Here is a 15,115-nt window from a genome sequence, read left to right on the forward strand (position 1 = left end):
GAGTTGTGGAAATAAAGCATACACACATAAGACAACAGTATAAATTACAGTGCATAAGGACCAAAAGTGATCATCAAGCAATCAGGGCTTGGTAAGGAAATCTATGGATACAGCACATAAATGTACAAACAAAATCAGAGAAACGGGGTTAGGATTAAGTATAAGGAGGACTTATAATGTGATTGCTCTAAATAAACAACAACAACAAAAAAGGAACCAGCCCCAGGAGGATGTTGGAAGTCATTAAGGTAAACATCACATCCAAATTCCTATGAAAGAAGCAAATTAGTTTAGCAGTTCTGCACCTTCAAACCTGACCAGGTAAGGGATCATAGAGCCAAACTCAAATTCTTAAATAATGCCTGACCTGAATAATTGTGTGTATGTGAAAAACAGCTGTCTCAAACTGTCTTATTGGTAGTTACCAGAGTATCAGACCCCAGATCTCAGATTATGCTAAAATAGATTAAATTTACACAAAATGTTTATATAACATATATATTCTGTATTACAAAATCAGTGTTGGGCCTCTAAAGGAAAATGAAAAAACAAGTGTCCTAAAAATCTGAAAAATGAAAACCATGGGGTAAAAGGTAATAAGAAGTATAGCCAGACAGATGTAAAGTCATGCCATCTGGGGGTCCTACCCACTGGATGCCATTAACACTGACCAAGTACGAATTCCCTTCCTCTTCCCCTTCCCTCTTACCCCCAACCCCACTTCCCTTGGTATCTGTACTATTTCTAATTTTTGGAGGCCTGAAAGAAGCAAAGGAAATACAAAGCCCAATTCATCACTATACTTTTGTACAGTGACATACGTAAGTCACATTCTCACCAAAACCTACCTTTTGTGATATGGAAGTGGTAATAACCCTAAGGTTTTACTTTCACAGTTCAAGAAAATGAATAGGCTAAATACTCTCACCACTCACTATCTCTTGAGAAGGTTGGAAGCAAAGATAATGGATCAATCTGGGTCCCATCAGGAGAGAGAAATCACACAGTAATTTGAATAAAGAAAATCAAATATAAACAATTAGTCACTATAACAGGAGACTAGAGTAACCAGGGATTAGCTAGTCAAAAGTAAAAAAAAAAAAAAAAAAAAACTAAAGAATATAGGAATAGCAGATATAAAGAGGACCCACTACCTTTTAGTGCTAGAATTCAGCACCCAAGGAAGAGCACCCCCTTTGATCTTACCCACCATGCACGCAGTAAGATCTAGATCTTGTTGGAGAGGGCATAGCCATGGCTCACTGAATGACAATGAAGTGTCTATGGGTGCTGTGCCGGTAGAACACAAAAGGTGGAAATCCACCTTTTGTAACTTGCCAGATACCTACCCTGTAGGGTGCCACGGTCACAAGGAGGTGTCTCACCAGAGGCACTCTGTTACAAAATCACCTGAGGGGAATGATGGGTTAAGTTGCTGGCAACTGGGTGCTGCTGGCCGTAGTGCACAATAGGACTGGGCACTAAAAAAGCCACACATGCCCAGGAGCCTGCCAGAGGAGCCACAAGTCCCAGGAGCTGGGCAGTGGGGGAGCCGTGCTCTGGAGGAACCACTCAAGCTACAGGAGCTGGGCACTGGGGAAGCCATGTGGGCTGCAGGAGCCAGAAGTACTTGTCCTGACAGTACGTAAAATATCACACTGGTCTCCTACTTGAACATTATGCTGATTGCATCTGATGAACAGGAAATAACAAGTACGCTAGATGCCTTATTAACACACATGCCAGTAAGTGGGTGAGAGATAAACCCCACAAAAGTTCATGGGTCCCCCACCTCAGTGAAGTAAATGGGGTTTAATAGTTTGAAGCAGAAGTTAGCAAACTTCTTCTATAAATATCCATATAGTTCAAGAAATGAATAGGCTAAATACTCTCACCACTCACTTTGTAGGTAGTCCACTGGCTACCTACAAAAGGTAGGTTTTGGTGAGAATATGACTTATGTATGTCACTGTACAAAATATTTTAGGCTTTATGGATTCTGTCACATATTCTTTTTGGTTTTTTTTTTCAAACACTTAAAAATATAAAACACATTCTTAGCTCACAGGTCACACAAAAACAAGTAGCAGGCCGAATCAGACCCACAGGCCATAGTTTGCTGATTCTTGATCTGGAGCATGTCGAGGTATCCTCTACAGGGTGAAATATAAGTTTCTCTACCTTGCACCACCTACCATGAAAAGAATCACAATGGTGGGATAATTTTTTTGAATTCTGGAGGCAACATATATCACATTCACATGTACTATTTTGACCTGTCTATAGAGTCAAGGGTAAGCTGCCTGCTTTGAGTGGGCGCAGAGCAAGAGAAGGCTCTGAAGCTAGATCCTTCAAGAATACAGATCTGCTCATTTACCAGGCAAAAAACCCCAACCATCTAAGGCTCTGGCTGAGGGCAAAGGAAATAAGGGAGTAAGTTGTGGAAAGAAGTCACAGATATCAATTCTAGCCCTGTGGTCAACTAGAGGAACAAGGATTGTAAGTAGTTTTGCATATTTTCTATTTGCTTATTATATGTGTGTGTGTGTGTATATATATATATATATATATATATATATACTCAATGTACACATATGTTAGAAAATTTCCTTCTCTTTCCTTCCCGTTTTTATCTTATATACAAGTTGTTAGAAGTTAGCTTTACAATTTTGTCTTTAAGCAACAGAATATTCAGTGGGACTACTGCTGATTTTGAAAAGTAATATAGTAAGCAATTAATACAATGACTCTTGGGATTGTGCATTTGCTCATTTGGGGAGAGAGTAAAATTTGTTCACTTGTAAGGATAGCTTTACCTTGTTGGGTAGAAATACAGTTGTTTTGTTGTTATACAGCCAAAACAACAGGCCTTAATAAATTTTAAAAGCACATGTTCTGGGGGACTTCCTTGGTGGTCCAGTGGCTAAGACTCCACATTCCCAATGCAGGGGGCCCAGGTTCAAACGCCAGTCAGGGAACTAGATCCCACATGCCACAACTAAGAGTTCGCATGCCGCAACTAAAACCTGGCGCAGCCAAATAAATAAATAAATACTTAACAAAAAAAAAGCACATGTTCTGACCACAATGGACTTAAATTTAGAAATCAATAACAAAAATGTATGAAATCCTAAAATATTTGGAAATTAGGCCCACACTTCTAAATAACCAGTGGGTCAAAAAAAGAAGTCACAAAGGAAATTAGAAAATATCTTGAGCTGAGAACAAAAACACAGCATATCAAAATTTGGGGGATGCAGCCTAAGCAGTGCTTAAAGAGAAACTTGTAACTGAACAGGTGTATTAGAAAAAAAATAAAGGTCTCAAATCAATAACTTAAGCTTCTACCTTAAGAAACTAGAAAAAGAACATCAAACTAAACCTAAAGCAAGCAGAAGGAAAGAAATAATAAAGATCAGAGTGAAAATCAATGAAATAGAACACAGAAAAACAACAGGTAAAATCAATGAAACAAAAAGTTGGTTCTTTTTGGATTTGAAAAGATCAAAACCAATAAACCTTTAACTTCACCAGCAGTCCCCAACCTTTCTGGCACCAGGGACCAGTTTTGTGGAAGGCAATTTTTCCACAGACCAGGTGAGGGGGAGTGGTTTCAGGGTGATTCAAGCACATTACATTTATTGTGCACTTTATTTCTATTATTATTACATTGTAATATATAATGAAGTAATTATACAACTCACCATAATGCAGAATCAGTGGGAGCCCTGAGCTTCTTTTCACTTGCCACTCACTGACAGTGTTTTAATATGTCTGCAAGCAATTGATTTATTATGGTCTCTGTGCAGTCAAGCCTCTCTGCTAATGATAATCTGTATTTGCAGCCACTCCCCAGCGCTAGCATCACTGCCCAGCTCCTCCTCAGATCATCAGGCATAAGATTCTCATAAGGAGTGCGCAACCTAGATCCCTCACATGCGCAGTTCACAGTAGGGTTTGCACTCCTATGAGAATCTAATGCCGCTGCTGATCTGACAGGAGGCGGAGCTCAGGTGGTAATGCAAGCGATGGGGAGCAGCTGTAAATACAGATGAAGCTTCACTCTCCAGTCCGCTGCTCACCTCCTGCTGTGTGGCCCAGTTTCTAACAGGCCACAGACTGCTACTGTGCGTTGGGCACACAAAGTTGCATTTGGTAACAAAAGAGTAAATGTTTTCCCCCTAAGATCAGGAACAAGAATGTCCACTCTCCTCACTTCTGTTCAGCAATGTATTGGAGATTCTAGGAAAAAAAAAACCTAAAGGCATCCAGATACAAAGAAGTAAAATTGTCTATATTCACAGTGACATGATACTGTATGTAGAAAATTCTAAGGAATTCACAAAAAACCTTACAGTAATAATCAAATAAGGTTGCAGGATACAAGATAAATATACAAAAATCAATTGTATTTTTACATACTGATGAACAATCCAAAAACAAAATTTGAAAAATAATTTTACAATAGTACAAAAAAATGAAATACTTCAAAATAAAGTTAACGAAAGTAGGGCAAGACTTGTACACTGAAAATTATAAAACATTGCTAAGAGAAATTAAATATCTTAAACAGAAAGACATTCCATGTTCATGTTAAGATGGCAATGGCAATTCTCCCCCAAACAGATCTCCAGATTCTATGCAATTTCTATCAAAATCCATCACAGTAGGCTTTTTGGAAAAAATGACAAGCTGATGCTAAAATTTATATGGAAATGTAAGGAAACCAGAATAGCCAAAGCAATTTTGAAAAAGAAGAAAAACATCGGAAGACTTATACTACCCAATTTCAAAGTTTACTACAAAGATACCATATAATAAAGACAGTGTGGTGCTGGTGTAATAAGAGGCATAAAGATCACTCAAACAGAAATGAGAGTCTGGAAATAATTTATGGTCACTTAATTTTTTTTTTTTTTTTTGTGGTACGCGGGCCTCTCAGTGCTGTGGCCTCTCCCGTTGCAGAGCACAGGCTCCGGACGCACAGGCTCAGTGGCCACGGCTCACAGGCCCAGCCGCTCCGCGGCATGTGGGATCTTCCCGGACCGGGGCACGAACCCGTGTCCCCTGCATCGGCAGGTGGACTCCCAACCACTGCACCACCAGGGAAGCCCTGGTCACTTGATTTTTAACAAAGGTGCCAAGGCAATTAAAAGGGGAAAGGTCCTTTCTTTTTTCTGAACACATAGTGCTAGAACAACTGGATATTCATATACAAAAAAAGATGAATTTGAACTCATACCTCATACCATACACAAAAGTTAACAGAAATTGATCATAAACCTAAAGAATGATCCAAAAAAAAAAAAACTGATAAACTGGACTTCCTCAAAATAAAAACTTTTGTATTTCAAAAGATACCATGGATAAAATGAAAAAACAGTAACAAGCTGGGTAAAAAAATATATTTACTGAAATAACTTATAAAACATATATCTGATAATGGACTTGTACTCAGAATATACAAAGAATGCCTACAGCCAGTAAGAAGGCAAACCCAGTGCAAAAAATGGACAAAAGATTTCAGTAGACATTTCAAAGACAACATAGCAACAGTTAATAAGAACATGAAAATATGTTCAACATCATCAGCCAATGGGGAAATGCAAATTAAAACCAATATGAGATACTACTTCATAGTAAAATGGCTATAAAAAAGACACAATAACAAGTGAAGATATAGAAAAATTGAAACCCTCATACACTGCTTGTGGGAATTTGAACTGATACACCCATACTGGAAAACAGTTTGGCAATTTCTTAAAAAGTTAAAACATGAACTTACTATACAACCCAGTAATTCCTTCATAGGTATCTGTCCAAGAAAAATGAAAACGTATGTCCACACAAAGACTTGCACATGAATGCTCACAGCAGCATTATTCATAATAGCCAAAAAGTAAAAACAACTGAAATGTCCATCAACTGATGAATGGATAAACAAAATGTGGTATAATCATACAATGGTTATTCATCAATAAATAAGAACAAATTACTGATACATGCTACAACATGGATGAATCTCAAAAACTTTATACTAAATGAAGCCAAGCACAAGACAGCATTTATTCTATACATCCATTTATATGAAATGCCCAGAAAAAGTTAATCAATAGAGACAGAAAGCAAATCAATGGTTGCCTGAAGCTGAAAGCCAGCGCCAGGTTTGAGTACAAAACTCACATGGGCAAACTTGTTAAGGTGATGCAAAACTTCTAAAACTGAACTGTGGTGATCACTGCACAATCCCCCAAATTTACTAAATTTACTAAAAATCACTTAATTATTTAGAAAATGAGGATACAGTTTCCAAAAGGTGATTTCCATATGAACTCTACCTTCCTGTAACTAGAGAAAGGTACCAGGAAGATTATAGATGTTCCTATATTAGAGATCTTAACAGAGATCTACACATGCAGCAGAGTTTATGAAGAGCCTAAGAGAATGTACCAGATAACTTTGCAAAGCCTCTTCCAAAATCAGTCCAAAAAAAAAGTCTGATATTTAGTAGAAAATTAAAAATGCTCAAGATTTGCCTTGTTATCTAACTTTTCTGATGAAATTTTTAAACTTTTTCCTTCTCCACCTCTACTGCATTCTTATTAAAACACTGCAAAGTCAGTGCACTTCCCCTATAGGTGTTCTTTCATATTAAAAATCAGTCATTCAAGATCTATGAACAAAAACAGAGAATGTACATACCCCAGCCTAAAATACAATTTAATAAATCCATTTAAGGGAGGGGGATCAAGATGGCAGAATAAGAGGACATGGAGCTCACATCTACATGTGGAATAATTCTCAAGGAAAACTAACTGCAAACTGGCAGAAGAAATCCTATTAAATCAAGGCTGTAATAAAGATACATACATAATTGGGCAGGACAGAAAGAAAAGCATCAGTTGGACCTGTGCCCCTAGGATAGGACTAAGAGGGAAATGGAGATGGCATGGGCAGGCACTTACCCTGGGGAGCGAGTGGGACCTATGCAGAGGAGACAAACCCCCTTGGCTGACTGGAGAACTGCTGGGACAGACAGAAAGACTGGAGAAGCCAAGACTCCACTAGTAAGAGGTACATGGGTGCTGGCTCGCCACCAGACAGGGAGGAGAGAGGTCTGCCCTAGCGGCTGCTTCCTTGCCACACTCCCCACTCCACACCAATCCCATGCTTGGCATGGGATCTAGGGTAGCCAGGACCTGGGGAAAGACTGATCTAGGGACACAGAGGAGACATGGGGGCCTAAGGTGTGGTCCAGGTGAGGCAGCAGTGGCCATTGTTGATGCTTACTCAAACAGCACCACAGAAGCAGCCCAGACTTCTGAAAGACACGCCACTGCTTCCCCCAACCACCAAACCATGCTCCCCAGTCCCAGCTCAGTGAATGCTCCGGCCCTGCCCACTCCACACCACACAACAACCTAGCACTAGATCTGGGACAACCACAACAGGGGAAAAGACACACCTTGAGCTGCATCTGAGCAGAGCTGCAGATGCCTACAAAGGCAGAACATCAGGTCTTTGTAAGCACACAAGTCCCATTTGCTACAGTACTCCCCTCCTTTGAGGCAAAGGCCCCAGTGCAGGGAGAAGGAAAAACACACACTTAAAACAGAGCCAGCTTCAGTCTGACATTCAGGGCATCCTCTTCAGCAACCTGGGAGCAGAACCTGCCCCTTACAGGGTGGCTACAGCCACTGAGCAGAGAGCAAGTCCTGCCTTACACCCTACACAGACTCTAGCTCCCCAATCATCAGCCACACCCCCTACCAAAGTGATAGCAGCCAGCACACTCTGAGGAAAAACATGACTGGCATCCACATCAAATTCAGCCCTAACACCAAAGGCACTGGGCACACGCAGTCTACACCGGGATGTTCCCACTTAAGAACACTCCTTCAAGACCACAAGATATAACTGTTTCACCTAAATTCATAGAAACAGAGGAAGTTACATAAGATAAAAAGGCAGAGAAACTACCCTCAGTTGAAAGAGCAAGAGAAAACCCCTGAAAAAATAAATAATGAAACAGAGATAATCAGCCTACCAGACAATAAATTCAAAACATTGGTAATAAAAATGCTAACTGAATTAGGGAAGAGAATTGATCTCATCACAGATCATTTTAACAAGAAACTAGAAAATATAAAGAAGACGCTATCAAAAACAGTTCAACTTCTGAGATTAAAAAGCAGTCTAGAAGCAATGGATAGCAGACCAAATGACACAGAAAAACACGTAGTGATCTGGAAGATGAAAATAATAGAAATCACCCAATCAGAACAGCAAACAGAAACACAAATGTAGACCTTTTAGAATATGTTTGAATTTAAATGACTATTAGTTTAAAGCAAGTAGATATAATTATGGGTCAACATATATGAACCCCATGGTAACCACAAATCAAAAACCTATGATAAATACACAAAAACCAAAAAGAAAGGAACCCAAGCATAGGAGAAAAGAAAATCATCAAACCACAATGGGAGAAAAGAAAAAAAGAAGAAGAAATGAACAAGGAAGAACTACAAAAAACAAAAACACAAAAACAAAAAACTGGTAAACAAGGAATAAAGTGGCAATAAGTACGTATCTATCAACAATTACTTTACATGTCAATTGGACTAAATGCTCCAATCAAATGACATAAGGTGGCTGATTGGATAAAAAAAACAAGACCCATCTATAAGTTGCTTACAAGAGACTCACTTCAGAGTCACACACAGGCTGAAAGTGAGGGGATGGAAAAAGATATTTTATACAAACAGAAACAACAAGAAACTGGGGGTAGCAATACTCATATCAGACAAAATACTAGACTTTAAAACAAAGGCTATAATGAAAGACAAAGAAGGGCATTATATAACCCTCCTACATTGTTGGTGGGAATGTAAATTGGTACAGCTACTACGGAGAACAGTATGGAGGCTCCTTAAAAAACTAAAAATAGAGCTACCATATGACCCAGCAATCCCACTCCTGGGCATATATCGAGAGAAAACCATAATTCGAAAGGATGCATGCACCCCAATGTTCACTGCGGCACTATTTACAACAGCCAGGACATGGAAGCAACCTAAATGTCCATCAATAGAGGAATGGATAAAGAAGATGTGGTGCATATATACAATGGAATATTACTCAGCCATTAAAAAGGGACGAGGGACTTGCCTGTTGGTCCAGTGGTTAAGACTCCACGCTCCCAATGCAGGGGGCCCGGGTTCGATCCCTGGTCAGGGAACTAGATCCCACATGCTGCAACTAAGAGCCCCCATGCCACAATTAAGATTCCCCATGCCGCAACTAAAGACCCCAATGCTGCAACAAAGATCACACATGCGGCAATGAAGATCCTGCATGCCGTGACTAAGACCTGGCACAGCCAAATAAATAAATAAATAATAAAATAAAATAAATAAAAAGGAACGAAATAATGCCATTTGCAGAGACATGGATGGAGCCAGATACTGTCATACAGAGTGAAGTCAGTCAGAAAGAGAAAGACAAATATTGTATAATATTGCTTAAATGTGGAATTTAGAAAAAATGGTTCAGATGAACTTATTTGCAAAGCAGAAATAGAGTCATGGATTAGAAAATAAACTTATGGTTACTAAGGGTGGACGAGGGGGTGGGATGAACTGGGAGAATGGGATTGACATAAACATACTACTATTTATAAAATAGATAACTAATGAGAACCTACTGTATAGCACAGGGAACTCTACTCAATGCTCTGTGGTGACCTAAATGGGAAGGAAACCTAAAAAAGAATGGATATATGTATATGTATAACTGATTTACTTTGCTGTACACTTTGCTTTACAACATTGTAAAGCAACTATACTACAATAAAATAATTTTTTTAAAGGGGCATTATATAATGATAAAGGGATCAGTACAAGAAGAGGATATTATACTTGTTAACATACATGCACCCAATACAGGAACACCTAAATAATCAATTTTTATTTATTCCAGGGTCACAAGGATGGCTCAACATACACAAATCAGTCAATATGATACACCACATTAACAAAAGACATGACAAAAACCAAATGATCATCTCAATAGATGCTGAAAAAGCATTTGACAAAATTCAACATCCATTCATGATAAAAACCCTCATCAGGGCTTCCCTGGTGGCACAGTGGTTGAGAGTCCGCCTGCCGATGCAGGGGACGCGGGTTCGTGCCCTGGTCCGGAAGGATCCCACATGCCGCGGAGCGGCTGGGCCCGTGAGCCATGGCCACTGAGCCTGTGCGTCCGGAGCCTGTGCTCCGCAATGGGAGAGGCCACAACAGTGAGAGGCCCACGTACCGCAAAAACAAACAAACAAAAAAAACCCTCATCAAAGTGAGTATGGAGGGAACATATCTCAACATAATAAAGGACATTTACAACAAATCCACAGCCAACATAATACTCAACAGTGAAAAGGTGAAACCCTGCTAAATTCAGGAATAAGACAAAGATGCCCACTCTCGTCACTTCTACTGGAAGTCCTAGCCACAGCAATAAGACAAGAAAAAGAAATAAAATGTATCTAAATTGGAAGGGAAGAGGTAAAACTGTCTCTGTTTGCAGATGACATGATACTCTATATAAAGAGCCCTGAAGTTTCCACCGAAAACTATTAGAATAAATGAAACCAGCAAGATTGTAAGATACAAGATACAGGTTTAACCCTCCCAGACTTCAGACTATACTACAAAGCTACAGTCGTGAAAACAGCATGGTACTGTCACAAAAACAGACACATGATCAATGGAACAGAATACAGAGCCCATGCACCAATGGTCAATTGCTCTATGACAAAGGAGGCAAGAATATACAATAGAGAAAAAACAGTGTCTTCAACCAGTCGTGCTGGAAGAACTGGAAAGCCATAGGTAAACAATGAGATAAGAATATTCCCTCACACAATATACAAAAATAAACTCAAAATGGTTTAAACACCTAAACATAAGACCCGAAACCATAAAACTCCTAAAAGAGAACATAGGTGGAACATTTTTACATAAGTTGCAACAATATTTTCTTGGATCAGTCTTCTAGGGCAAATAAATAAAAGCAAAAATAAACAAATGGGGCCTAATTAAACTTTAAAGCTGTTGCACTGCAAAGGAAACCATCGACAAAATAAAAACACAACCTACAGAATGGGAGAAAATACTTGCAAATGATGCAACCGACAAGGGGTTAATATCCAAAATGTACAAAGAGCTCTTACCACTCAACATCAAAAAACAACCTGGGCTTCCCTGGTGGCACAGTGGTTAAGAATCTGCCTGCCAATGCAGGGGACACGAGTTCAAGCCCTGGTCCAGAAAGATCCCACACGCCACAGAGCAACTAAGCCCGTGCGCCACAGCTACTAAGCCTATGCTCTAGAGCCCACTAGCCACAACCACTGAAGCCCACGCGCCTAGAGCCTGTGCTCCGCAACAAGAGAAGCCACCACAATGAGAAGCCCGCTCACCACGACGAAGAGTAGCCCCCACTCACAGCAACTAGAGAAAGCCTGCACGCAGCAACAAAGACCCGATGCAGCCAAAAGTAAATAAACTAAATAAATTAAAAAAAAAAAAAAAACCCAACAACCCAATCAAAATATGGGCAGAAGACCTGAATAGACATCTTTCTAAAGAAGACATACAGATGGCTAACAGGCACATGAAAAAATGCTGAACATTGCTAATTATTAGAAAAATGCAAATCAAAACCACAATGAGGTATCACCTCACACCTGTCAGAATGGCTATCATCAAAAAGTCTACAAATAGGGGCTTCCCTGGTGGCGCAGGGGCTGAGAATCCGCCTGCCGATGCAGGGGACACGGGTTTGAGCCCTGGTCTGGGAAGATCCCACATGCCGCGGAGCAGCTGGGCCCGTGAGCCACAACTACTGAGCCTGCGCGTCTGGAGCCTGTGCTCCGCAACAAGAGAGCCCACGACAGTGAGAGGCCCGCGCACCGCGATGAAGAGTGGCCCCCACTTGCTGCAACTAGAGAAAGCCCTCACACAGAAACGACGACCCAACACAGCCAAAAAAATAAATTAATAACTTAAAAAAAAAAAAAAAAAAAAAAAAAAGTCTACAAATAACAAATGTTGTCAGGGATGTAGAGAAAAGGGAAACCTCCTACACTGTTGGTGGGAATGTAAATTGGTGTAACCACTATGAAAAACAGTATGGAGGCTCCTTAAAAAACTAAAAATAGAACTACCATATGATCCACTCCTGTGTACGGTCTCTGGAAAAAATGAAAGCACTAATTCGAAAAGATACATCCACCCCAATGTTCACAGCAGCACTATTTACAATAGCCGAGATATAAAAGCAAGCCAAGCGCCCATCAACAGATGACTGGATTAAGATGTGTAGTATATATATGCAATATGTTAGCCATAAAAATGAATGAAATACTGCCATTTGCAGCAACATGGATGGACTTAGAGAATATTATGCTTAGTGAAATAAGTGAAACAGAGAAAGACAAATACTGTATAGTATCACTTGTACATGGAATATAAAAAATAATACAAATGAAGGTATATGCAATAACAGAAACATGCACAGATGTAGAAAACAAACTTGTGGTTACCAAAGGGGAAAAGAAAGGGGGGGAGGGCCAAACTAGGGGTATGGGATTAACAGATACAAACTACTATATATAAAATAGATAAGCAACAAGGATACACTGTATAGCACATGGAATTATACCCATTATCTTGTAATAATCTATAATGGAGTACAATCTGCAAAAATACTGTACCACTATGCTGCATACCTGAAACTAACACAATATTGGTAAATAGAGTATACTTCAATTAAAAAAATAATAATAATCCATTTGGTGCTGATTTCCAGCCTGACTTGAGGCTCCGCCACTACCAACCTGGAACTGCCACAGATGTGAGATTTCCTCAGCTGTCACTGTGGCCTGGATAATCAATCCAACTTTCTATTGGCTAGGCTAGCCTCCCTGTAACTGGTTTTCATAAATACAAAATTTGTATAATTGTTACTGGAACTACTTGCTGAAATATGGAACTTGTTAAAAGTACCATTTATTTTAAAATGTACATGCACAGTTTCACATACAAGCAGCAGCACATCTTTCACATCCAGCCAATCAATCAAGTTAATGCTTCGTATTAGAGAACGGAACAAAAAATGCAGATATTCCACTACAGAGTTTGCCTTTCTTTTCTGGGGCCTTAGTAAACGTTTTTCAAGAAATCAAGAGGTATATGACTAAATAATGAAAAGAATGAATTAAAATGTATAATATACCAAGGTATAATTTAGCTCAACTCTAAAGAAGCAGGACCTAACTTTTACTCTGGGGGAAAGAGGCCTTTGATATAACTAGGAAAAGCAAATTCTTTTTTGATGCAGTCTTTCTTGTACACGTATATGAGTAATGTATATGAGGGCTTATTTCCCTGTGAATCTGGCACTACATGAGATTGAAACATCAATTTGATTTAAGCTTAATGGATAAAGTCACAATGAATATATTTTTATATAAGTTTATGTATAAATGACCCCAATACACAGTATGAATTCTATCATTTGTAACAACCTTTCCACCTCTCATGAAGGGAGTAATGAAAATCTGTTCTGCGCTGCACATCACTAAAGGTGAGTGACATCCAGAAAGAACTGAAGTTGGGTGGTCCAAAAGTGCCTGCTCATCTGATAAATAACTCAGTAACATCTCAGTTAAGATGCATTAAATGGGACACAGGTTAGAATGAAACCAGGTGCCCGGGAGCTTTCCAACAATTTCAGATTAGGACAAACGTAGAGGAACATACAGGTCTTTGCTGAAAATTCCTTGGTCTTTATTTGACATTCTGGTCCCAAATTGCTGATGTTTTAAAAACCCCAAATCTTTTTCCCCCTCCCCACTTTTCTAGCCCATACAACATGACCACAGAGGGTTCATGGTTGTAAACGCGCCCACGTAAAAAAATTCGAAAAAAGCAAGCTAAACAAACACAACCCCCGACCCCCCCCCCCCCCAAAAAAAAAACCTCTCAAAGGCTTTGGACGCTATTTGGCCTTTCATTCAAAAAAAGTGAGTTAGTGCGAGATGATCGCCCACCAGAACCCTCCTCCCCTCACAGCATGAAAAGCCCGCAGAGTACGAGGGGTAACAGCCCGCCCCGGGCTCCTCTAATTGGCCTCCCGCTCCCAGTGCCCTGAGGAAGGGGGGCGGTGCGGAGAGCATGTGGCCAGCTGTAAAGGGTGATGAATTTTAAAAGGCGAGATTTTCACATCTCCCACGGATCCAGGGCGAAGAAATTCACCTTTGCTCCTGTCCTTTTAAGAAGACATAGCTAACCTAGGCTCAATGAACAGAGAGAAGCAAAACGCCAGCCCCCAGCTCCCACCGCTCTGGGGAACTCCCTTCCTTGAGACACCCCCACCCCACCCCACCCCCCACCCCGACCCTCTGTCGGCTCCACCCCCTGGGCCTGCTCCGCCCTCTAACCACGCCCCTCGCCCGAGGCCCCGCCCCTACGGTTGGCGCCATCCCATCCCCTACCCACTCTCCTCAGTCCCTAAAGACAGCACGAGCCCTGCTCACCCACCTAGAGGCGGGGAACATAGAGAACGTTCTAGCGAGTCTCCCTCACCCCCACCCAACCCACACCCCCAGGCTGACGTGTCGGCCGGACCCCCGAAGGAGGCGGCTGCCTTCGCTGTCGTTCTGCGGCCTCTCTCTTACCAGCTGGTCCGCGCCAGAGCTGCTTCAGCAGTTTGGGCAGTGGCGAAAAGGCTGCCACCGCCCGGTTCTGTGGCTTGAAAATTTGACTTTGCCTCGTCTGGTTTTTTGTTTTGTTTTGACTTTTTTAGAACTTTCCCGCGGTCGCTCGTCAATGGAGCCGCGCGCGCACGTATCCGCAGTGCACTCTGGGGCCTGGCCAGCGGCTCCGCGCCCCCGCGGCCTCGCGGGAAAATTCCGACGAATCTCTTGCTCGTGGGGCGGGGCGGGGTAGAGGGCCCCGGCTCAACCGGAAGTCGGTCTGGCTGGGCGGGTTCCCCGGCGAGGGCGCCTGCTGGGGCTGCCTTAGATGTCACTGGTCTCTGGTTGGTGTCG

The 15,115-nt window shown here is 41.1% G+C and overlaps 1 protein-coding gene across 3 annotated transcripts in view; it reads right to left on the reverse strand.

The window, feature by feature from the left end:
• Positions 1-14,904, reverse strand: part of FANCC (FA complementation group C) — a 275,783-nt gene extending 260,879 nt beyond the window's left edge. For all 3 annotated transcript variants that reach the window (XM_032636446.1, XM_032636444.1, XM_032636445.1), the window contains exon 1: positions 14,744-14,904. The gene's annotated coding sequence lies outside the window, so the exon portion shown is untranslated. The remainder of the gene's footprint in view (positions 1-14,743) is intronic.
• Positions 14,905-15,115: the final 211 nt, after the last annotated feature.

The sequence above is a fragment of the Phocoena sinus genome, chromosome 6 (assembly GCF_008692025.1).
Source record: "Phocoena sinus isolate mPhoSin1 chromosome 6, mPhoSin1.pri, whole genome shotgun sequence".
Lineage (NCBI taxonomy): Eukaryota > Metazoa > Chordata > Mammalia > Artiodactyla > Phocoenidae > Phocoena > Phocoena sinus.